The sequence below is a fragment of the Phyllobates terribilis genome, unplaced genomic scaffold (genome assembly GCF_046119375.1).
Source record: "Phyllobates terribilis strain yellow unplaced genomic scaffold, ASM4611937v1 Scaffold_13__5_contigs__length_258822181, whole genome shotgun sequence".
NCBI classification, from domain to species: Eukaryota; Metazoa; Chordata; class Amphibia; order Anura; family Dendrobatidae; genus Phyllobates; species Phyllobates terribilis.
Window position 1 is genome coordinate 184409821 of NW_027362773.1, and position 25279 is coordinate 184435099.

A 25279-nucleotide genomic window follows, 5' to 3' on the forward strand; every position below is an offset into this window, starting at 1 on the left:
AGGACCTCCTGATAGGTCAATCCATGAAGGCCAAAAACCAGAAGCCACCCTTCAGGTGGGAAACGCTGGAAGAAGAGTCCTTCCGCCAGCTGAAGATGGCCCTCACGGGGGATGAAATCCTGGCGTACCCTGACTACAGCCAGCCCTTTATCCTCCACACGGACGCGAGCAACATCGGGCTAGGAAACGTACTGTCCCAGATCCAGCAGGGGAAAGAACGGGTAATCGCTTATGCCAGCCGAAAACTACGGCACACAGAGAGAAACCCTGAGAATTATAGCTCATTCAAGCTAGAGTTCCTGGCAGTGGAGTGGGCAGTGACCAAACGTTTCAAGCATTACCTTGCCTCTTCCAAGTTCACCGTATACACGGATAACAACCCATTGACACACCTGGACACTGCAAAACTTGGTGCCCTGGAGCAGAGATGGATGGCCCGCCTGTCCAACTATGAATTCACCATCAAATACCGGGCGGCACGCTGAAATACCAACGCGGATGCCCTGTCCAGAATGCCAAACTTACCGGATGTAGGGGAAGATCCAGAAGAACTGGAAGAAGTTGAACTCCCTGCGTTCCACCATTATGGGATTACCCTGTATTCCCACCGTGTAAGGGACAGGCGCTCTGCTACGTTCAATCCCTTACCCCACTACAGCTGTGCGGAGACACAAGACAGTGATCCCGCAGTCCGTCTGGTGAAGGAAATGCTGACACAGGCTGATGCCCGTCTTGACCCTGACGCTCCGGAGGAGACCAAGCAACTGTGGAAGGAGAAAAGGAAGCTGTTTCTCTACAAGGAGAAGCTGTGCCAGAGAATGGTCAACTCTAGAACACATGAGCTGACCTGGCAGGTAGTGGTCCCAAGACGAGACGCGGCTATGGTTCTGGAGGCATACCACGACGGAGCAGGACACTTCGGATGGAAGAAGCTGGACTTCCTGTTGCATGAACAGTTCTACTGGGTAGGCATGAGAGGCGCCATCAAGAGATGGTGCAGAGACTGTGGCCCGTGCAACCTAAGGAGAAAGGACACAGTTCAAGGTTTATTAAAAATCATAAGGCGGATTTAGAATGACTTTGTTCCAAACACCTCCTGAAAAAGGCTTTGAAAATGCTCAATAGTTTGAACAGATTCATTTCCATGCAAAAAGACTTGCTGTTCATATGATCAGGTATTGAGCGTCTTTTAACCTCATTAAGTTTCCCAAAACGCCAAGCGGTTAACAGAAGTGAGCATATCATTTTTCAGGTATATTTTGCTTGCTTTATACTTGCTATACAAGTCAATGAGTAGGTTAGAAAGACCCCTGGAAGGTTCCTGAGTGACGTTCACAGCATTTTGCATGCAAAAAAGAAACTTAAACAAACTAATTTGATGCCCAAAACAATACTTAGAAAAACATCACCAAACTATGTTTACAAAAATGCTGGAAAACACTAAAAAGGGTGATTCAGGAAAAGAATCGCTGTCGTTTCTTGAGGCCGTTTCGTCTTGAAATCCTGGTCAGTTTCAACCACCTGGAAAAAGTGTCATGCGAACATTGGCACAAGTCATAGAGTACGATTGCTTGGTGTGACATAGATGATATGAGTTTTGCTTCATGAAGTCAAGTTTAACTTTTGAGTTAAACTTTCTTGATAGATAGATCTTTTTGCCATGTGGATTTTAACTTTCTCTTTTTATGTTAAACCATGTGCATTGGCAAATTGAGTGTGAGCAGAAAAGATAAAACCGCTATGCACAAAGAATTTCTCAGGTTCCACTAAGATTTGAACTGAGATCGCTGGATTCAGAGTCCAGAGTGCTAACCATTACACCATGGAACCACATGACCAATGAAGCTGGCTGGATTTTCTTTTGAAAACAGTAAAAGAGCATGTGTAAATAGTGGAAATGTGAGAAATTCACTCTTAATCCAGTGATCTGAGTTCTAATCTCAGTGGAACCTGGGAATTCATGCATTATGATGAAAACTGGTTCTAAAGCTGTCCCGCAAATGTATATCTAACACACATTGGTAAATTAATATCTCCTCCCTTTTTATTCCACAAGTGTGCTTAAAGTTCCATGATATCACAACAAGGACAGTTTTAAAATGTTGATGAAATCTGGCTAATAATTATCGTGCTGGATCTATCAGCTGGAAAAAGGGTGATAAAAAAAGAAATTGCAAAACTTCTGCTCATCCAGAAGTCACTAAAGATTTTTCATGGTGTGCTAAAAGGTTCCATCGGAAAGATAATTCAAGTAGAGTTGGTGCAAATCAAAGTTCATATCCCAGTCCATAAGCCACGGCAGTGGTCTGTTTTCGCTGGAAAAAAGGAGGATTTGCACCACATACCTGATGGCACCCTCTGAGCTTTGTATGATTGGTGGTGTGATTCACAACTGATATCTCACCCGGCTGACTAATCTAAAGAAGATCTACAGATGCTGTTAAGCTGGTTCTACAAATACAATCCATAGATTGCAGACCATTTCTGTGGCGGATAGACTTGGGAATGTGGAAATTGATCTACTCAGATAATTCGTCAAAATATTACATAAAGTTAAACGTAGTTGGCAGGATTTGAACCTACACGGGAAGACCTGAATGGATTTCTAGTCCATTGCCTTGACCACTCGGCCACAACTACTCAGCCACTGTTTCATTCTTATGAATTTCACACCTTTTCTTATATCACCATGATCAATATCAGTGATTATGCTTCTGGAAGACATTTCAGAAAATGGAAGATTTCAATTGGAAACAAAATTCCAGGCCTCACTGAAATGTAAAAATCTGATTTAAAGGTATCATCAATTGGAACCTTTTACAGTTCAAGGTTTATTAAAATTCATAAAGCGGATTTAGAGTGACTTTGTTCCAAACACCTCCTGAAAAAGGCTTTGAAAATGCTCAATAGTTTGAACAGATTCCTTTCCATGCAAAAAGACTTGCTGTTCATATGATCAGGTATTGAGCGTCTTTTAACCTCATTAAGTTTCCCAAAACGCCAAGCGGTTAACAGAAGTGAGCATATCATTTTTCAGGTATATTTTGCTTGCTTTATACTTGCTATACAAGTCAATAAGTAGGTTAGAAAGACCCCTGGAAGGTTCCTGAGTGATGTTCACAGCATTTTGCGAGCAAAAAAGAAACTTAAACAAACTCATTTGATGCCCAAAACAATACTTAGAAAAACATCACCAAACTATGTTTACAAAAATGCTGGAAAACACTAAAAAGGGTGATTCAGGAAAAGAATCGCTGTCGTTTCTTGAGGCCGTTTCGGCTTGAAATCCTGGTCAGTTTCAACCACCTGGAAAAAGTGTCATGCGAACATTGGCACAAGTCATAGAGTACGATTGCTTGGTGTGACATAGATGATATGAGTTTTGCTTCATGAAGTCAAGTTTAACTTTTGAGTTAAACTTTCTTGATAGATAGATCTTTTTTGCCATGTGGATTTTAACTTTCTCTTTTTATGTTAAACCATGTGCATTGGCAAATTGAGTGTGAGCAGAAAAGATAAAACCGCTGTGCACAAAGAATTTCTCAGGGTCCACTGAGATTTGAACTCAGATCACTGGATTCAGAGTCCAGAGTCCTAGCCCTTACACCATTGAACCATATGACCAATGAAGCTGGCTGGATTTTCGATTGAAAATGGTAAAAGAGCATGTGTACATTGTGGAAATGTGAGAAATTCACTCTGAATCCAGTGATCTGAGTTCTAATCTCAGTGAAACCTGGGAAATTCATGCATTATGATTAGTGTTGAGCCACCTCCGTAGTGTTCGAGTTCGGTTCGGTTCGTCGAACACCTTCGAACACCGTTAAAACCAATGGCAGGCAAACAAAAACAATTAGAAACACATAGAAAACACCTTCAAAGGTGTCCAAAAGCTGACAAACTGCTCAGAAGACACAACTAACACATGGAAAAGTGACAAGTACATATAGTCATGCGAAAAGAAAAGAGGTGGAGGAGTAAAAGGAGGGGGAGAAACAGATATAGGCATGTCATGCCCTTCTAAAATCCAAAAAGTGAGAAGCCGACACGGCCAGTCCGTTCCTGCCCGTGCCACCTCCGTGTCGCCGGGTTTGTGCCAGAGCCGCGGTGGACCCTGACTGCCAGCCCCCCTCTCCCAATACTGGTGCCTGTCCGCTGGTGGGTCGAGCGAGCCCCCCTGTGGTGGAGGCAGCTCTAAGCTTTTTAATTTAAATTGTCTCTCTAATTTGAATGAATACACTTTAAATCCTTTTACAAGGATCTATTGAAGGGCAAGTCTCACGCCAGCAGCCGCGTAATTCCAGCTCCAGTTGCATCCACTAAAGCTGCTGCAGTTAAAAAGCTTTTATAAGGATCGAGCTCGGCTGTCCACCGCAAGGCATCCTACCGCGAGTCCCAGCCCCTATGCCTTGGGGTGCCTCCTGATGCTCTTCACTGAGTATCCCGTGGTCCCGAAGCATTTCCTTTGAAAAATTAAGTGTCCAAACTACAGGTGGTGTAGCTTGCTTAACAGCCCGATAATCCGCTGACTAGCAGACACTGCTACTAGGCACAAAGTATTTCCTGGGCTAGATGCAGTTAAAAATTTGTAATTAGATACTCTCTTTGGATGCTGAGAAAGCATTCCATAGAGTCTCCTGGCACGCCATATATTATTCTCTTAAAAAGCTTGGGGTAGGGGTCTAGGGGACCCTTTTATAGCCAAAATCACGGCCCTGTATCGCAATACGTCACCTAGGTTGAAGATAAATGGAACTGTAGCACCCTGAGAGCTCGGTTTCTACAGAGGTATTGCACCTCACCCAGAGGTGTGATATCTCACTCTCAGGTAAGGATGGAGTGTGGATCAGGACCCGACACCTGCATGCATTACACCACATTGCCGTGGGGCAGGGCGACCAATATGCCCCTGAGATGGGCACGACAGTCCCTGTCCCTATCTGGAGTGGGGGGAGGGAACACTGAGTAAGGGGAACCCTGTAGTGCAGGAGCAGGGAGTAAGCAGTTCCTGGGTGCATTGAGAAGGGAGTATAAAAGGTGGGCACCATCTTAGTTCAGTGCAGAGAAGTCTGAGCAGAAGTGACAGGGAGCAGGGGCTCTGCATGAGCTCTGCTCCGGAGGCGGGCCTAGTAACAGAGGCCCAGGCCTGGAAGAGGGAGAAGGAAGGAAGAGGAGCGGAGAAGGCTCCAGGATCGAGGAACGAAGGGATCCCAGGGGTGCGGACGGGCGAGTCGCCACCGCACGCCCGAATCCACCTGCGTGGAGGGGTCAGGCCAAAGGGGGAGACCGGTCCCCGAAACTAGTGGAGGCGGGAAACGACCCTCAGCTAGAAACCGGAGGCTGTGACATTTTATGTGGCGCAGCCCCTCACTACATCCACTTGGAAGGCACCACATAGGGTCAGGGAAACTGGCGCCAAGTTTACCAAGAGGAGGCCTGAGGCAGCCGGACAGAAGGGTTGGTAAGAAAGGCCAGACAAAGGACACACAAAGGGGGTCCTGTGAAGCGCTCCAAAGTTATCTGGGAGTTGTCTGAGCCCCTCACCTGGTGAGCACAGTACGACGTGGGCAGCCGTTACCTGCAGAAGTGGTCTGGATAATAAGAACTGTGAGTAAAGGCCTTGGACTGCTTCACTGACTCCGTGTCGTTACTGCTGCTGCCCTGCACCATCACCCCCATCCTCCGCATACACTGCCCTGAGGCTATACTCCTCCCGTGGGGAGTTATGCTACGCTCTGCTGCACCCACAACACCAGCCTCAGCGGTCTGCCCTGCAGCGGCGGTTCACTCTGACCGCAATCCACGGGTGGCGTAGTCGGATTTTTAAACATCAAAACCACATAAATAGTTCCGCCACTGGTTTGACCGCCCTGAGCCACGGAACCGGGTCGCCGCCACGGAGACTACAACCACCAGTATCCACCAAAAAGGGTCCGGCTCCGGGTGTCCCAAGACCCAGGGGGTGCATCATAACATTTTCATCACCTTTCATAATCACCAATGGGACAAGGCAGGGATGTCCTCTGTCCCCTCTCTTATACATCCTAGTGACAGAGCACCTGCTCTCATCAATTCGCCATAACCCCAATATTAGGTGGATTGAGGTGGGAGGCAACGAGTACAAGTGCTCTCTATTTGCTGATGATGTCCTAGTATATATCACTCAATCACATATATCCATCCCTGCTGTTATGGCTGAAATAGATCACTTTGTTACATGGTCAAATTTTAAAATCAATGCAGCGAAGTCTGAGGCCCTCGATGTCTCCCTCCCCAAATCCATACAGGATTCCATGCAGTCCAACTTTCCCTTTGCCTGGCCCTCACAGGGTATCAAATTCTTAGGAATTCCTATTCATAGAGACCTTTCCCGTCTATGTTATCTTAATTTTGGGCCCTTTATTGAACAACTCCATACAGACCACGGTTGGCAAGTTAGAACTGTAAGATTCCCTACGTGAACCACTGGTGTTTTGTGGAAAAGCACATGTACACTGTGTTCCAAATTATTATGCAAAAAGTGTTTAGGAGTGATAAGGGAAGTATTTGTTTGTTTGTCAGTTAAACTCATTGATGGTGATGTGTGTCAGGGCTCTTTATATCACTGTAAGCAAATGCAGACACCTGTGCTAATTAGTTTGGCAGGTGTGTCCAATGAGATGCAAGACTACTTAAGAAGGCTGTCCCACATTATTAAGCAGCCTACATTTTCTCCCAAAATGGGAAAGAAAAAGGATGTGTCGGCTGCTGAGAAGCAACAAATTGTGGAGTGTTTAGGTCAAGGCATGACTACAATCAACATTGTGCGATGATCAGGATGAAGTGTCTTGGCAATCAAGAAGTATGTAGCTGATTCACAGTACACACGTGTGCGTGCTGATAAGGGCAAATTGAGGACTCTTTCCTACAGGCAATTACGTCAGGTTAAAAGAGCAGCGGCAAAAAAGCCTTGTCATAGCAGCAGACAAGTTTTTGAAGCTGCTGGTGCCTCCAACGTCCCCCAAACAACAAGATGCAGGGTCATTCAGAGGTTTGCAGCTGTGCGTACGCCATCCTGTCGACCTCCTCTATCCACTTCACACAAGCAGAAACGGCTACAGTGGGCCAAACATTACATGAAGACTGATTTCAAAACTGTTTTGTTCACGGATGAGTGCCGTGCAACGCTCGATGGTCCAGATGGATGTAGTGGAGGATGGCTGGTTGATGGACACCCCACGCAAATACGGCTACAGCGCCAACAAGGAGGAGGTGGAGTAATGTTTTGGGCTGGAATCATGGGGAGAGAGATTGTCGGCCCCTTTAGGATCCCTGAAGGGGTAAAGATGAACTCCATAATGTATGTGGAGTTTCTCAAACAGCACTTCCTGCCATGGTTCAAGAAGAAGAACCGTGTATTCCACAGCAAGATCATTTTTATGCATGATAATGCACCGTCTCATGCTGCACATAACACATCTGCATCTCTGGCTGATATGGGCATAAAAGGGGACAAACTTATGGTGTGACCCCCATGCTCCCCTGACCTCTACCCCATTCAGAACCTCTGGAGCATCATCAAAAGGAGTGTCTATGATGGTGGGAGGCAGTTCACATCTAAACAACAGCTCTGGGAGGGTATTCTGTCCTCATGCAAAACAATTGAAGCAGAAACCATCCAAAACCTGACAAATTCAATGGACGAGAGAGTTCAGAAGCTCCTTTCGAACAAGGGGTCCTATGTGCAAATGTAACACCACCTAGAATAAAGTTTTGATTTGAAAACTGTTTGATTTCAGTTTCTAATAACCTGCTAATGCTTATAATTTCAAAAATGACCATTTTTTGGTCTTTATTAAAATGAAAAGGTTGATCGAAGAATGTGGTGGATCTAAGAGTGTGGCAACCCAGCAGTCAGGATTACTTCGAATTCTGACAATCCGAGGGTCATGTTGCAGGTAGTGCAGCAAGAAGGCACCCATGTGTCTTGCGCATCCAGGAGCACCAAGTCCCTGTTGTGTTGGTGGCGAGGTAACAATCATGCTTCCTTCCTCTGTCCTCTCCCCCCAACATCGCACAACAGAAATGTGATCAAGGTCTCCCTCATCTTATGAGTCTTCCATCAGTTCGTCCTCCACTTCTTCCTGGGCTCCTGCACCTTCCTCACTAGTTTGGCTGCTACCATGCGCCCTGGTAAAACCATCTCCCCCACCCTCACATGCCTGCCGCCTTGGTGCTGCCGACCGTCTGGACCTTGCAGATGTTAGCCCTTCCGCATACAACTCCTCCTCCTCTACTTCCTCCACCTCCTCTTGTGCCACCACCTGACTCCGAATTCTGTTTAACATGTGCTCCAGCATGTAAATCACCGGAATAGTCATGCTGATAATGGCATCGTCAGCACTAAACATCTTCGTCGCCATTTCAAAACTGTGCAGAAGGGTGCATAGGTCCCTGATCTGAGACCACTCCTCCAGCGTGATTTGCCCCACCTCTGGATCTCGCTGGCCCAGGCTATACATCAGAACGTATTGCACCAGGGCTTGTCGGTGCTGCCACAGTCGCTGCAACATGTGCAGAGTTGAATTCCACCGGGTAGGCACATCGCATTTTAGCCGGTGAAGTGGCAGGCCCAACGACTTCTGTAGAGATGTAAGTCGCTGAGCTGTGGGATACGAACGGCGAAAGTGAGCACACAGCGACCGTGCCCTCTGCAGAAGGCCATCTAGTCCGGGATAGTGGGCTAAAAATTGCTGGACAACCAGGTTCAACACGTGAGCCATACAAGGCACGTGTGTGACATTGCCCCGGCGAAGGGCCGCACCCAGGTTTGCAGCATTGTCGCACACGGCCTTCCCTGGTTTCAGGTCCAGTGAAGACAACCATTCATGAAATTGGTTCTCCAGAGCTGACCACAACTCCTCAGCTGTGTGACTCACATTTCCCAGACATTTCAAAGTAAAAACCGCCTGATAACGTTGAGCCCTACTGCCAGCATAGTAAGGAGGTGTGCAGGATCCCTTCTGCGCAGTTAGAAAGCTTGTGGCATGACCAGACAGGCTTTGGGTGCAGGTGGAGGACCGAGAGGAGGTTTAGGAGGCAGAAGCAGTGGAGGAACTTTGAGATAAAGAGGATTGACGCACAACTCGTGAGGATGGCAAGACTTGGACAGCAGCCCCTTGTCCTGCTGTCACCATAGTTACCAAGTGCCCAGTCAGCGACATGTAACGCCCCTGTCCATTCCTACTCGTCCAAGTGTCTGTGGTGAAATGCACCCTGTCACACACAGAGTTTCTCAAAGAAGTGGTGATGTTGTGTGCGACATGCTGGTGGAGCGCAGGCACACCTTTCTTTGAGAAGTAGTGCCAACTGGGCATCTGGTACTGGGGCACTGCGACGTACATAAGGTCTCGAAAATCCTCTGTGTCCACCAGGCGGAAAGGCAGCATTTCTGTAGCCAAGAGCTTGCAGATGGTGAAATTCAACCTCTTAGCTTTCTCATGGCTAGGAGGAAATGGTCTTTTACTTGTCCACATCTGAGGGACCGAGGGCTGGCTATTGTGCTTAGACGGGGTTGATAAGGGTGTCCCTGGCAAACTGCCGGTCTGTGAGGAAGATGCAGGCGGACATGTTAGGATGCCTTGATTCAAAGGTGGTGCTATCGATGTCGGACAGCGCTCAACACCAGCTGGTGTTACCACCTCCAAAGAAAATGATGACCTGCCAATCACGCTGGCTGTTGCGGGTAAAGAGGTGGCAGGTCTGCGTCCCAAAACAGGTGTGACTGCTGTCCCCCCAGTCACTGAGGATGAAGAGGCCGCGGATGCACAAGATATGGCAGACGGTGGTTGGCCCGGCCGGCTAGGCCGCATTGTAGCACAGTGAGCTTCCCACTGCAACTTATGCTTCATGTCCATGTGCCAGTTCATGCATGAAGTACTCAAACTATGTATTTTTTGGCCTCTACTTAGCTTTTGCTGACAAATGTTACAGATAACACGAGTAGGGTCATCTTTATCGATCTGAAAAAATGCCCAGGCCATGCAAGGCTTAGCACCCATGGGACCTGAAGAGCCACCATGACTTGTGGTGAGAGGCAGAGTTGTGTTTGAGGATGCAGTTGTTGACGTGCTTCCAGTACTACGTCTCTGTCCAGGAAGGCGCAACCTGACCACGTCATCACTAGCATTCTCCTCCACCGCCTCTGCTGACCTCATCTCTTGGCTGACTGTGGGTTGACAGTAAGTGGGATCTCCAACCTCATCATCATCACCCTGTGCGTTATCACACCTGTCGTCCTCAGAGCCAACCTGTTCCTGCCCTGACAAAAAACTAAAGTTGTCGCTCCAATCAGGTATTTGAGTCTCATCATTGTCTTCCTCATTGTCTACACCAACAGGAGTTACAGTTTGGGAATGAGGGTCTACATTATGGTCAGAACCTTCAGCGTCTGCTCCTGGATCCGACTCATAAAGATTCTGGGCATCAGTGCAGATCATTTCCTCGTCTGGATTCACAGAAGCACTGGAGCCGACCTCTGATTCCCAGGCTATAGTATGAGTAAACAGCTCTGCAGACTCAACCATCTGTTCTACCTCATACTCAGATGGGCAGCTGGAGATTTGGGAGCTGTGAGGAAGCAAGTGCGATTGGGGTGACACCTTTGAGGACTGGAGTATTTGTGATGTTGAAGTTGATGTGGAGGAGAGCCCACTTAAAGGAGCACTTGATATCCGTTGAAGCACCTGCTGTTTTTGTGCATCATCTGGAATTTGTAGCGATTGGCGTGGCCGTAAAATAGGGATCTTATCACATTGTCCGCTAAAAGAAGTAGACATTTTAGTTTGGCTGGAAGATGGTCTTTCTTCTGCAGATGTTACTGTAGCTTTAACACCTACCCCACGGACACAACCTTTTTTCCCCTTCCCAACACGCCTATTCCCCTTTCCATCGGCAGCAGACCTTTTTCCACTCATTTTGGTGATTAACTAATTCACAACTCTGGAGTTGCTTGCACAAAAAAACAATGGATGGGAACCGAGCAGAGCTGAGTGGCCAAACTGTGGTATTAGGCCAAAACTATTGGCTGGGTTAGATGCAGAAAAAAATTATATTCAGTTTGCAACCTGATGGAGGTCAGTATAGATGGACTAATAGAACAAGTCCCACACACTACTAGAAGTCCAAATATTTTTTCAGAGCTAGATGCAGAAAAATAATATATTCAATTTGCAACCTGATGGAGGTCAGTATAGATGGACTAATAGACCAAGTCCCACACACAGCTAGAAGCCAAAATATTTTTTCAGAGGTAGATGCAGAAAAAAATTATATTCAGTTTGCAACCTGATGGAGGTCAGTATAGATGGACTAATAGAACAAGTCCCACACACTGCTAGAAGGCCAAATATTTTTTCAGAGCTAGATGCAGAAAAATATTATATTCAATTTGCAACCTGATGGAGTTCAGAATAGATGGACTAATAGACAAAGTCCCACACACTGCTAGAAGGCCAAATATTTTTTCAGAGCTAGATGCAGAAAAAAATTATATTCAATTTGCAACCTGATGGAGGTCAGTATAGATGGACTAATAGAACAAGTCCCACACACAGTTAGAAGCCCAAATATTTTTTCAGAGGTAGATTCAGAAAAAAATTATATTCAGTTTGCATCCTGATGGAGGTCAGTATTGATGGACTAATAGAACAAGTCCCAAACACTGCTAGAAGGACAAATAGTTTTTCAGAGCTAGATGCCGACAAAAAATTATTTTGAATTTGCAACCTGATGGAGGTCAGTATAGATAGACTAGTAGAACAAGTCCCACACACTGCTAGAAGGACAAATATTTTTTCAGAGCTAGATGCAGAAAAAAATTATATTCAATTTGCAACCTGATGGAGGTCAGTATAGATGGACTAATAGACCAAGTCCCACACACTGCTAGAAGGCCATATATTTTTTCAGAGCTAGATGCAGAAAAAAAAATATTTTTAATTTGCAACCTGATGGAGGTCAGTATAGATGGACTAATAGAAAAAGTCCCACACACTGCTAGAAGCCCAAATATTTTTTCAGAGGTAGATGCAGAAAAAAATTATATTCAGTTTGCAACCTGATGGAGGTCAGTATAGATGGACTAATATAACAAGTCCCACACACTGCTAGAAGGCCAAATATTTTTTCAATGCCAGATGCAGAAACAAATTAATTTTAATTTGCAACCTGATGGAGGTTAGTATAGATGGACTAATAAAACAAGTCCCACACACTGCTAGAACCCCAAATATTTTTTCAGAGGTAAATGCAGAAAAAAGTTATATTCAGTTTGCAACCTGATGGAGGTCAGTATAGATGGACAAGTAGAAGATGTCCCACACACTGCTAGAAGGACAAATATTTTTTCAGAGCTAGATGCAGAAAAAAATTATATTCAATTTGCAACCTGATGGAGGTCAGTATAGATGGACTAATAGAACAAGTCCCACACACTGCTAGAAGGCCAAATATTTTTTCAGAGCTAGATGCAGAAAAATATTATATTCAATTTGCAACCAGATGGAGGTCAGTATAGATGGACTAATAGACCAAGTTCCACACACTGCTAGAAGCCCAAATATTTTTTCAGAGGTAGATGCAGAAAAAAATTATATTCAATTTGCAACCTGATGGAGGTCAGTATAGATGGACTAATAGAACAAGTCCCACACACAGCTAGAAGCCCAAATATTTTTTCATAGGTAGATGCAGAAAAAAATTATATTCAGTTTGCAACCTGATGGAGGTCAGTATAGATGGACTAATAGATCAAGTCCCACACACTGCTAGAAGGACAATTTTTTTTTTTCAGAGCTAGATGCAGACAAAAAATTATTTTGAATTTGCAACCTGATGGAGGTCAGTATAGATGGACTAGTAGAACAAGTCCCACACACTGCTAGAAGGACAAATATTTTATCAGAGCTAGATGCAGAAAAAAATTATATTCAATTTGCAACCTGATGGAGGTCAGTATAGATGGACTAATAAACCAAGTCCCACACACTGCTAGAAGGCCAAATATTTTTTCAGAGCTAGATGTAGACAAAAAAATATTTTTAATTTGCAACCTGATGGAGGTTAGTATAGATGGACTAATAGAACAAGTCCCACACACTGCTAGAAGCCCAAATATTTTTTCAGAGGTAGATGCAGAAAAAAATTATATTCAGTTTGCAACCTGATAGAGGTCAGTATAGATGCACTAATAGAACAAGTCACACACACTGCTAGAAGGTCAAATATTTTTTCAGAGCTAGATGCAGATAAAAATTATTTTTAATTTGCAACCTGATGGAGGTCAATATAGATGGACTAATAAAACAAGTCCCACACACTGCTAGAAGCCCAAATATTTTTTCAGAGGCAGATGCAGAAAAAAATTATATTCAGTTTGCAACCTGATGGAGGTCAGTATAGATGGACTAGTAGAACAAGTCCCACACACTGCTAGAAGGACAAATATTTTTTCAGAGCTAGATGCAGAAAAAAATTATATTCTATTTGCAACCTGATTGAGGTCAGTATAGATGGACTAATAGAACAAGTCCCACACACTGCTAGAAGGCCAAATATTTTTTCAGAGCTAGATGCAGACAAAAAATTATTTTTAATTTGCAACCTGATGGAGGTCAGTATAGATGGACTAATAAAACAAGTCCCACACACGGCTAGAAGCCCAAATATTTTTTCAGAGGTAGATGCAGAAAAAAAATATATTCAGTTTGCAACCTGATGGAGGTCAGTATAAATGGACTAGTAGAACAAGTCCCACACACTGCTTGAAGGACAAATAATTTTTCAGAGCTAGATGCAGACAAAAAATTATTTTTAATTTGCAACCTGATGGAGGTCTGTATAGATGGACTAATAGAACAAGTCCCACACACTGCTAGAAGGCCAAATATTTTTTCAGAGCTAGATGCAGACAAAAATTATTTTGAATTTGCAACCTGATGGAGGTCAGTATAGATGGACTAGTAGAACAAGTCCCACACACTGCTAGAAGGACAAATATTTTTTCAGAGCTAGATGTAGAAAAAAATTATATTCAATTTGCAACCTGATGGAGGTCAGTATAGATGGACTAATAGATCAAGTCCCACACAATGCTAGAAGGCCAAATATTTTTTCAGAGCTAGATGCAGACAAAAAATTGTTTTTAATTTGCAACCTGATGGAGGTCAGTATAGATGGACTAATAAAACAAGTCCCACACACTGCTAGAAGCCCAAATATTTTTTCAGAGGTAGATGCAGAAAAAAATTATATTCAGTTTGCAACCTGATGGAGGTCAGAATAGATGTACTAATAGAACAAGTCCCTCACTTTGCTAGAAGGCCAAATATTGTTTCAGAGCTAGATGCAGATAAAAATTATTTTTAATTTGCAACCTGATGGAGGTCAGTATAGATGGACTAATAAGACAAGTCCCACACACTGCTAGAAGCCCAAATATTTTTTCAGAGGTAGATGCAGAAAAAAATTATATTCAGTTTGCAACCTGATGGAGGTCAGTATAGATGGACAAGTAGAACAAGTCCCACACACTGCTAGAAGGACAAATATTTTTTCAGAGCTAGATGCAGTCAAAAAATTATTTTGAATTTGCAACCTGATGGAGGTCAGTATAGATGGACTAGTAGAACAAGTCCCACACACTGCTAGAAGGACAAATATTTTTTCAGAGCTAGATGCAGAAAAAAATTATATTCAATTTGCAACCTTATGGAGGTCAGTATAGATGGACTAATAGAATGATGCTATGCCCAAAAGGTTTTACTTCACTAGGTGTAGTAAAAAAATTGGTATTCTATACACAGGTGGTGTATCTTGCAACACAGATAGGCTACTCCACTGAATAACACAGGCCAAAAAGGATTAGCTTTGCTAGATTCAGTCAAATGCTGTGAAAAAAACTTGCACAGCACTGGCACAGACCTGCCTGGCAAAAACTGAGAGGAACTGATGTAACTTAGTCCTGAAAAGGACTGCAATTACAATTAGTCTTTACTCCCACAACCTATCTATTTAAGAGCACAGACCAGTCTAATAAAAGTCGTAGGAAATGCTGTAACCTAGTCCTTAAAAGGACTGCAATCACAACTATTCCCTACTCCCAAGCTATCTGTAGATTTGTGCGAAAATTGGCTTGAAATTAGCAAGGTATAGCGCACACAGCAACAGCGGTGCCGTCTAACACGCAGCTGCAGCAGTGAGAAAATGGTGGTGACGGGGAAAATGGCTGGGTCTTATAGGGCAAGGACATGTGACATACACTGCCAATGACACATGCCCTTGCTTGTGTGAAAAAAAGCACTTCGCTCCGTGTGTGCGCTGCTGATAGGCTGACAGATTGCACCTCCCCACTGTAAATGCGGGAAAGAGAAAAAAAAATGAAAATCTTCATTATTCCTGCAGAGATCCATCCCCTGCCCCTCCCCCCGCCCCGCTGTACACTCAAACTGCGTATTAACATTAATTTTCATCATTACTGAGAAAAAACCCAGTTATGATTTTGGTGCACGAACAGTTATCGAACATAACCTCGAACAGCCGAATTTTTCTCATATCGTTCATGTTCGCCGAATGGCCCGAACACCGCCCAAAACAGCTCGAATTTGAGATTGGCGAACAGTTCTAATCGAACAACGCTCATCTCTAATTATGATGAAAACTGGTTCTAAAGCTGTTCCGCAAATGTATATCTAATACACATTGGTAAATTAATATCTCCTCCCTTTTCATTACACAAGTGTGCTTAAAGTTCCATGATATCACAACAAGGACAGTTTTAAAATGTTGATGAAATCTGGCTAATAATTAGCGTGCTGGATCTATTAGCTGGAAAAAGGGTGAGAAAAAAAGAAATTGCAAAACTTCTGCTCATCCAGAAGTCACTAAAGATTTTTCATGGTGTGCTAAAAGGTACCATCGGAAAGATAATTCAAGTAGAGATGGTGAAAATCAAAGTTCATATCCCAGTCCATCAGTCACGGCAGTGATATGTGTTCACTGTAAAAAAGGAGGATTTGCACCACATACTTGATGGCACCCTCTGAGCTTTGTTTGATTGGTGGTGTGATGCACAAGTGACATCACACCAGGCTGACTAATCAAAAGAAGATCTACAGATGCTGTTAAACTGGTTCTACAAATACAATCCAAAGATTACAGACCATTTCTGTGGGGGATAGACTTGGGAATGTGGAAATTGATCTACTCAGATAATTCGTCAAAATGTTACATGAAGTTAAACATAGTTGGCAGGACTTGAACCTACACAGGGAGACCCCAATGGATTTCTAGTCCATTGCCTTAACCACTCGACCACAACTACTCAGATGCTGTTTCATCCTTATGAGTTTCACACCTTTTCTTAGAGCAACATGATCAATATCAGTGATTATCCTTCTGGAAGACATTTCAGAAAATGGAAGATTTCAATTGGAAACAAAATTCCAGGCCTCACTGAAATGTAAAAATCTGATTTAAAGGTATCATCAATTGGAACCTTTTACAGTTCAAGGTTTATTAAAATTCATAAGGCGGATTTCGAGTGACTTTGTTCCAAACACCTCCTGAAAAAGGCTTTGAAAATGCTCAAAAGTTTGAACTGTTTCATTTCCATGCAAAAAGACTTGCTGTTCATATGATCAGGTATTGAGCGTCTTTTAACCTCATTAAGTTTACCAAAACGCCAAGCGGTTAACAGAAGTGAGCATATCATTTTTCAGGTATATTTTGCTTGCTTTATACTTGCTATACAAGTCAATGAGTAGGTTAGAAAGACCCCTGGAAGGTTCCTGAGTGACGTTCACAGCATTTTGCGAGCAAAAAAGAAACTTAAACAAACTCAATCGATGCCCAAAACAATACTTAGAAAAACATCACCAAACTATGTTTACAAAAATGCTGGAAAACATTAAAAAGGGTGATTAAAGAAAAGAATCGCTGTCGTTTCTTGAGGCCGTTTTGGCTTGAAATCCTGGTCAGTTTCAACCACCTGGAAAAAGTGACATGCGAACATTGGCACAAGTCATAGAGTACGATTGCTTGATGTGACAAAGATTATATGAGTTTTGCTTCATGAAGTCAAGACTAACATTTGAGTTAAACTTTCTTGATAGATAGATCTTTTTTGCCATGTGGATTTTAACTTTCTCTTTTTATGTTAAATCATGTGCATTGGCAAATTGAGTGTGAGCAGAAAAGATAAAACCGCTGTGAACAAAGAATTTCTCAGGTTCCACTGAGATTTGAACTCATATCACTGGATTCAGAGTCCAGAGTCCTAACCATTACACCATTGAACCATATGACCTATGAAGCTGGCTGGATTTTCTTTTGAAAATGGTAAAAGAGCATGTGTACATTGTGGAAATGTGAGAAATTCACTCTGAATCCAGTGATCTGAGTTCTAATTAGTGTTGAGCGAGTGCTAAAATGCTCAGGTGCTCAAAGCTCGGGCCGAGCTCACTGTGATACTCGGGTGCTCGACCCGAGCAGCGAGCCCAATGTTAGTCTATAGGAGACCCGAACATTTTTGCGACGGCTCCCCCGGCAGTCTGTAGAAAGCCTAAATAGTGCCCAAAACGATAGTGACAGTGCTCAAATGACATGGGGAGAGCATGGGGATCGCTCCTGGAAGCATTTCTGACCCCCAGGTCACTGCTGTCAACAACGTGGTGACGGGTATTAAGCCACTTTTACAGTCTCACAATAAAATGTTCAAAAATGAAAGTGAAAGTGCTTTCCTGTGAAATATGTTAACCCCTTAACGACGATGGGTCTTTCTGTTTTTGTGTTTTCCTTTTTTGCTCCCCTTCTTCCCAGAGCCAGAACTTTTATAATTTTCGTTCAATATGGCCATGTGAGGGCTTATTTTTTGCGGGACGAGTTGTTATTTTAAACACCATCACTCGTTTTACCATATTGTGTGCTCTAAAATGGGAAAAAAATTCCAAGTGCAGTGAAACTGCAAAAAAAATGCAATTCCACAGTTGTTTTTTGGGTCCTTTTTTTACCACGTTCACAGATTGCTAAAACTGACCTGCCATCATTATTTTCCAGGTCGTTACGAGTTCATAGACACCAAACATGTATAGGTTCTTTTTTATTTAAGTGGTGAAAAAAAAATCCAAAGCTTGCTAAAATAAACAAAAAAAATGACGCCATTTTCCGAGACCCTTAGCTTCTCCATTTTTCGGGATCTGGGGCCAGGTGAGGGCTTATTTTTTGCGTGCTGGGCTGACGTTTTTATTGATACCATTTTGGGGTAGATCCGATGTTTTGATCGCCCGTTATTGCATTTTATTGCAAAGTTGTAGCGACCAAAAAAACTTAATTCTGGCGTTTAAAATTTTTTTCTCGTTACGCCGTTTACTGATTGTATTAATTCTTCTTTTATTTTGATAGATCGGGCGATTCTGAACGCGGCGATACCAAATATGTGTATGTGGTTTTTTTTATATATATATATATATTTTATTTTGAATGGGGCGAAAGGGGGGTGACTTAAACTTTTATATATTTTTTATTTTTTTTATTTTTTTAAAAACTTTTTTTTTACACTTTCTGCTTGCTTCTATAGTCTCCAGAGGAGACTAGAAGCAGCTGTTGTCTGATTGCTTCTACTGCATACAAGCGATGAGCAGATCGCTTGTATGCAGGAGAAATGCTCACTTGCTATGAGTGCTGACCACTAGATGGCGCTCATAGCAATTGAGACATGACAACCACAGGCATCTGCTGCAGACCCTGAGTTGTCATGCCCACCCATTGGTGACCCGCGATCACGTGATGGGGTCACTGATGGGCGGGGCTTAGGACTCCCGGAAGCGCGAGTTAAATGCCACTGTCAGAGATTTAACATGTTAACAGCCGCGGGTGGATTGCGATTCGAATAATCAGCTGACATGTGCTCGCTTCAGTGCGGGCTCACCGCCGGAGCCCCCGCTGAATCGGCCTTCCTGACCTGGTGCGTACTATTACTGACCAGGTCGGAAAGGGGTTAAGGAACATCCTTTCCAGGGTAAAGACTTGTGTATAAGGTAAAATAAATAATCAAAAACAAAAATACTCCTCCACACCTTGGGCTATGTTCACAAGTAGCATTTTTTATGCGTTTTTGCACGTTTGTATTGCTTTCAACCGTGACAAATGCATTCACCGGGAAATGTCATTTTAACATTTTACAACCTTATCTGGCCATGTGCTGTGTGACACATGCATACAGTGCTAAAAAGACATGGGAACAGCATGGGGAAGACCCCTGGAAGCATCTCTGACACCCAGGTCACTGCCTAAAAGTGTGCCCATCAGAAGTGATCCTTGCCGCATCAGAAGATGCAGACTTGCAACTATCACTGTGCAAGTCCTTGTCCCAGGGCAGTGTTCAATTGTACCTTCCCCATAACTTTCAATACAAGCGCAAGTATGCAGCCTGCCACCCACCCACCCCCAGGCTGCAATACCATACTGCTAGCTTGCTTGCACTTGAAATTGGGCCTTTTAGGCATGTGGAGGTGGAACCTGGCCACCACGTCATGGCTGCGTCGGTAGCCTGGTATTCATACTCAGTCCCCAGCCGCCCCGCGGCCGGATGCCCACACACAGTCCCCAGCCGCGTAGGGGTGGCCGGGTGTCCATAAACGGTCCCCAGACGGCCCTATTTGTCCCGGTGCGCCTTATACACAAGCGCGCATACCAAAACATTACCTGTGCCCTCCCCAGTGCATTTAGTGGGAAGGACAGCCTAACCACAAACACGTGGACAAGTGAATGTGGCCAGGAATGGTCCATCTCACTGACGCCTTCACACTGGGTAAATATTGTGGAAGCCGGGACACAGTTGGACACTGGGATGCAACACGTCCTCCAGACATAGAGGATTGCGGGTCCTGGGTCAATCAGGCTTCAACACAAAGTTCAGAAGGTAGACAGCAGCAATGGTCGGCCTCCTACACAATGAGTAAATTATTCCTGATCATGAGGCCATCCACCTCCTTAGCTTTCTGCTCCTTGGAATGCAAGCGCATGTATGTAGTAGCAGCTAGGCCTGAGGTGGCCAGCATTTTGGCGCATATTCTACCTCCTTCAAGGATTGCTGGATGTTTTCCTGCTACTATCCCAGTTCTATAACTCCCGTTAAAACAAAGCTTCAGGTGATGAATGATGGATGAGGTGGTGGCAAAGGAGAAAGAGCAGGAGGAACAGGGACCATTCACATCAATATCAGGCCAGCCAACCACACATGTCTTGTAGGATATGTTTCTGTACCAAAAGGAGTGGTTCAGCTACACAGTTATAAGGCATACAGTGAATGCAATGCCTACGAAAAATTTCAAGGCACTCCAATGCCCCTTGGAAGTGACATGGAGGTCAGATGGCCTTAACTAAACCGGTTTTTCCATTTATAGCAACTGGGTCTCCTGTACACTGTTGGCCTAAGCAGGGAATGGAAGGCTTTCCAAAAATTAATAGGCACTGCAATGCCCCTTGAAACAGATGTAGATTACAGTGTATTAAAAACCTTCTACCCATTATTGGGGAGTGGGACTCCCTTAGTTTTTGCCTATGCATTGAAAAGCAAAAGCTGACAAAAATTAGGAGGAAATGCAATGCCCGTTGCAAGAGTCGTGGAGGTTAGAGGTAATTAAAAACAACATGTCAATGCCCCTTGGAAGAGCTGTGGAGTTCAGAGTGGTTTAACAAGACGGTTTTAATGCCCCTTAGAAGAGACGTGGAGTTCAGAGTGGTTTAACAAGACAGTTTTAATGCCCCTTGGAAAAGATGTGGAGGTCGCAGTAGCTTAACAAGACGGTTTTAATGCCCCTTGGAAGAGTGTTGGAGGTCGCAGTGGAATAAAAAGACAATATCAATGCCCCTTGGAAGAGCAGTGGAGGTTACAGTGGAATAAAAAGACAATATCAACGCCCTGTGGAAGAGACGTGGAGGTCACAGTAGCTTAACAAGACGCTTTTAATGCCCCTTGGAAGAGTGGTGGAGGTCGCAGTGGAATTAGAAGACAATATTAACGACCTTTGGAAGAGACGTGGAGGTCACAGTAGCTTAACGAGACGATTTTAATGCCACTTACAAGAGCCATGCAGTACAGCATATTAAAAACATTATTCCCATTATTGGGGAGTGGGTCTCCCATAGTCTTTGCCTATGCCTTCCAAGCAAAAGCTGTCAAAAATTAGGAAGGGGGAACTTGCAATGTCCCTTACAAGAGCCATGCAGTACAGCATATTAAAAACATTATTCCCATTATTGGGGAGTGGGTCTCCCATAGTCTTTGCCTATGCCTTCCAAGCACAAGCTGCCAAAAATTAGGACAGAGGAACTTGCAATGCTGGCAACATGGACCACGGTCACCCTGGTGGTATAGTGGTCGTGGAGGCTGAGGATAAGGAGAAGAGCAAAAAACAGCCGAAATGAGGAAGCGTATACCCATGTGTGGGTGTGAAGCGATGCATGGGAATACACCTCCCGAAATAACACAGTGGATTTGACTTTATGTTACTCTGCTGTCATTTGGTGGTGATGAGAAGTCTGGCCCAATCCAGCCCTTGTTCATTTTGATAAGGGTCAGCTTGTCAGCATTGTCCGTTGACAGGAGAGTGCGCTTATCAGTTATAATTCCCCCAGTGGCACTAAAAACACGCTCCGATAACACGCTAGCGGCAGGGCAGGCCAGGACCTCCAAGGCATACAGAGTGAGGTCATTCCAAGTGTCCAGCTTGGATACCCAATAATTAAAAGGCACAGAGGAATCACGGAGGACGCTGGTACTCCCTCACCATCTTTTGAAACTTTCCACTCCTTGTGAGAGTACCCTGCGCCTCAGGGCCTGTAAGCTGGGCAGGTCTCAGAAAACTGTACTAGAACATTGACAGTGTTCCCCTGCCTCTTCTGGATTGGAGTTGCGTCTCTCTCGCCTGTATGCCTTAGTTGGGCAGCGAACTGTGACCTCTGCCGCTACCGTGTTCAGATGGGAATTTTTTTAATTGTTCTGCAGCAAGGGCCTTCTGGTACTGCCCCATTTTTGTAGACCTCTCCAACTCAGGAATAAGAGAGTGAAAGTTCTCCTTGTAGAGGGGGTCTAAAAGTGTCATCAACCAGTAATGACTGTCACCCAACATTTTGACAATGCGAGGGTCATGGTTAAGGCAGCGTAACATAAAGTCAGCCATGGGTGCCAGACTGGTAACGGGCAAGACTTCCGTGTCCTCACCAAGACGACGACTGATAGTGTTGAGCGATCACTAAAATGCTCAGGTGCTCGAAGCTCGGGCCGAGCTTACCGTGATACTCGGGTGCTCGACCCGAGCAACGAGCCCAATGTTAGTCTACGAGAGACCCGAGCATTTTTGCGGCAGCACCCCCGGCAGTCTGTAGAAAGCCTAAAAAGTGCCCAAAAAATAGTGACAGTGCTCAAAAGACATGGGGGCAGCATGGGGATCGCCCCTGGAAGCATTTCTGACCCCCAGGTCACTGCTGTCAACAACGTGGTCAGAGGTATTAAGCCACTTTTGCGGGCTCACAATAAAACGTTCAAAAACGAAACTGAAACGGTTTTCCTGTGAAATATGTTAAGGAATTTCCTTTCCAGGGTAAAAACTTGTGTATAAGGTAAAATAAATAACCAAAAACAAAAATACTCCTCCACACCTTGGGCTATGTTCACAAGTAGCATTTTTCATGCGTTTTTGCACTTTTGTATTGCTTTCAACCGTGACAAATGCGTTCACCGGGAAATGTCATTTTAACATTTTACAACCTTATCTGGCCATATGTTGTGTGACACATGCATACAGTGCTGAAAAGACAAGGGATCAGCATGGGGAAGACCCCTGGAAGCATCTCTGACCCCCAGGTCACTGTCTAAAAGTGTGCCCATCAGAAGTGATCCTTGCCGCATCAGAAGATGCAGACTTGCAACTATCCCCGTGCAAGTCCTTGTCCCAGGGCAGTGTTCAATTGTACCTCCCCCATTCCTTGCAATGCAAGCGAAAATATGCAGCCAACCACCCACCCACCCGCAGGCTGCAATACCATACTGCTAGCTTTCACTTGAAATGGGGCCTTTTAGTTTGGAGGAGGCCGAAGCTGGCCACTACCTCATGGCCGCTTCGGCAGCGAGGTATCCATACTCTGTCCCCAGCCGCCCGGCGGCCGGGTGTCCACGCTCGGTCCCCAGCCGCCAGTTGGCGGCCAGGTGTCCATACTCGGTCCCCAGCCGCCCTGATTTCTCCTGTCACCTTCCCCCACACTTTTCTTAGCCTGGCCTGCTTTAGGGCAGCATTGGACGAGCCCACCAGAGAACCAGACTCCTCCGGTGGGCCCTGGCTTCTCCATCAGGGGAGTTGAGAGTGCCTAGGTGAGGAGCATGATGATGATGATAGAAGTTAGCATCTGCTTTGTTTTCTTGGAATGCAAGGGCATGTATGTAGTAGCGGCTAGGCCTGAGGTGGTCCGCGTTTTGGCGCATATCCTACCTCCTCCGAGGATTGCTGGATGTTTTCCTGCTACTATCCCAGTTCTATGACTCCCGTTAAAACAAAGCTTCAGGTGATAAATGATGGATGAGGTGGTGGCAAAGGAGAAAGAGCAGGAGGAACAGGGACCATTCACATCAATATCAGGCCAGTCAACCAGATATGTCTTGTAGGATATATTTCTGTAACAAAAGGAGCTGTTCGGCTACACAGTTATAGGGCATACAGTGAGTGCAATGCCTACCAAAAATTTCGAGCCACTCCAATGCCCCTTGGAAATGACATGGAGGTCAGAGGGCGTTAACTAAACCTTTTTTTAGATTTATAGCAACTGGGTCTCCCGTGCACTGTTGGCCTAAGCAGTGAATGGAAGGCTTTCCAAAAATTATTAGGAACTGCAATGCCCCTTACAAGAGCCATGTGTGGCACCCCAGGGGTCTGGTCACCACAGTAATAGAGATATTACGTCGGAGAGCAAGTGGGAGGTTTCCTGGTCAGGATCCCTTAAACATGCAACATCCTCCTGCCCCAGTCCTGGGAGGGGAGAATTCTGCCCTTATAAACTGGATCTGGGGCGGGGTTGAGTGAGTCAGAGAGCAGTCAGAGTCAGAGTGAGAGCAAGGGAAAGTAACAGCAAGGAGCTCTGTAGGAGCTAGGAGCTAAAGACCAGGGGCTGGAAGCTGAGCAGAGCTCGCCCTGGCAGAAGACAATAGGAACCGGACACAGGAGTCCGAAGCTGTGAGGACTTATATATCCAGCAGCAGAAACCAGCCGGCAGGGGATTTCAGGTCCTCTGGCCATAGAAGCCCGGAGGCTCAGTCACAAGCAAGGGACCAGCACCGCCGTCGTGGAGTGGAGGCTAACAGAAGGCCCCAAGTCACCTGCCATACGGGTGAGCACTACACGGTACACTCAGGGACGTGGGCTACTTCTACCCGCTTACAGCAAGGTAGCCAGGAAGAGTGCAGACAGACGGGGAGGCCTACAACTCCACCTGGCCAGGGGAACTCCTGCTTGCTCACAGACTGACCAGGCCTCTTATGCTAGCCAGTACTCCTGGGAGGGTCTACCTTATATTCATCAGTAAAGACCCTGAACTGCACTGCAAAGACTCTGAGTCGTTCCTGCTGTGCTCGTGCACCATCACCCCCATCATCCACACTCACTGCCCTGAGGCTATACTCCTCCCGAGGGGAGTTATCCCATTCTATGCTGCGCACACAACACCAGCCTCAGCGGTCTGCCTCGCAGCGGTGGTACTCCCTGACCGCAAACCACGGGTGGCGCAGTCGGACAATTAACCTCAAAACCTAAGAAAGACTGCCACTGGTTTGACCAGCCTGAGCCACGGGACCGGGTCAACGCCACGGAGACTACAGACCCCAGAGACCCGGCACCGGGTATCCCACACACGTGTACACACAGCTCAGGGGGCGCGTCACATGCAGTACAGCATATTACAAACATAAGTCCCATTATTGGGGAGTGGGTGTCCCATAGTATTTGCTTATGCCTTGCAAGCAAAAGCTGCCAAAAATTAGGACGGAGCAACTTGCAATCCCCCTTACAAGAGCCATGCAGTACAGCATATTACAAACATAAGTCCCATTATTGGGGAGTGGGTGTCCCATAGTATTTGCTTATGTAACGGGTCTGGGAGGCGGAACCTCTGAGCTACTATACAAGGGGGCGGTCCTTGTAAGGGAGCGGGTGGCGACCAGGGAAGACGGGCAGGCAGTCACAGCAGGTGACCG

At 45.1% G+C, this 25279-nt stretch overlaps 3 non-coding genes across 3 annotated transcripts; all 3 read right to left on the minus strand.

The window, feature by feature from the left end:
• Positions 1-1758: 1758 nt before the first annotated feature.
• TRNAQ-CUG (transfer RNA glutamine (anticodon CUG)) lies at positions 1759-1830 on the minus strand. The gene has a single exon. It is a non-coding gene; the product is annotated as a tRNA-Gln (tRNA).
• A 728-nt stretch (positions 1831-2558) lies between these two features.
• On the minus strand, positions 2559-2640 carry TRNAS-AGA (transfer RNA serine (anticodon AGA)). The gene has a single exon. It is a non-coding gene; the product is annotated as a tRNA-Ser (tRNA).
• Positions 2641-16278: 13638 nt separating this feature from the next.
• TRNAS-AGA (transfer RNA serine (anticodon AGA)) lies at positions 16279-16360 on the minus strand. Its single transcript has one exon. It is a non-coding gene; the product is annotated as a tRNA-Ser (tRNA).
• Positions 16361-25279: the final 8919 nt, after the last annotated feature.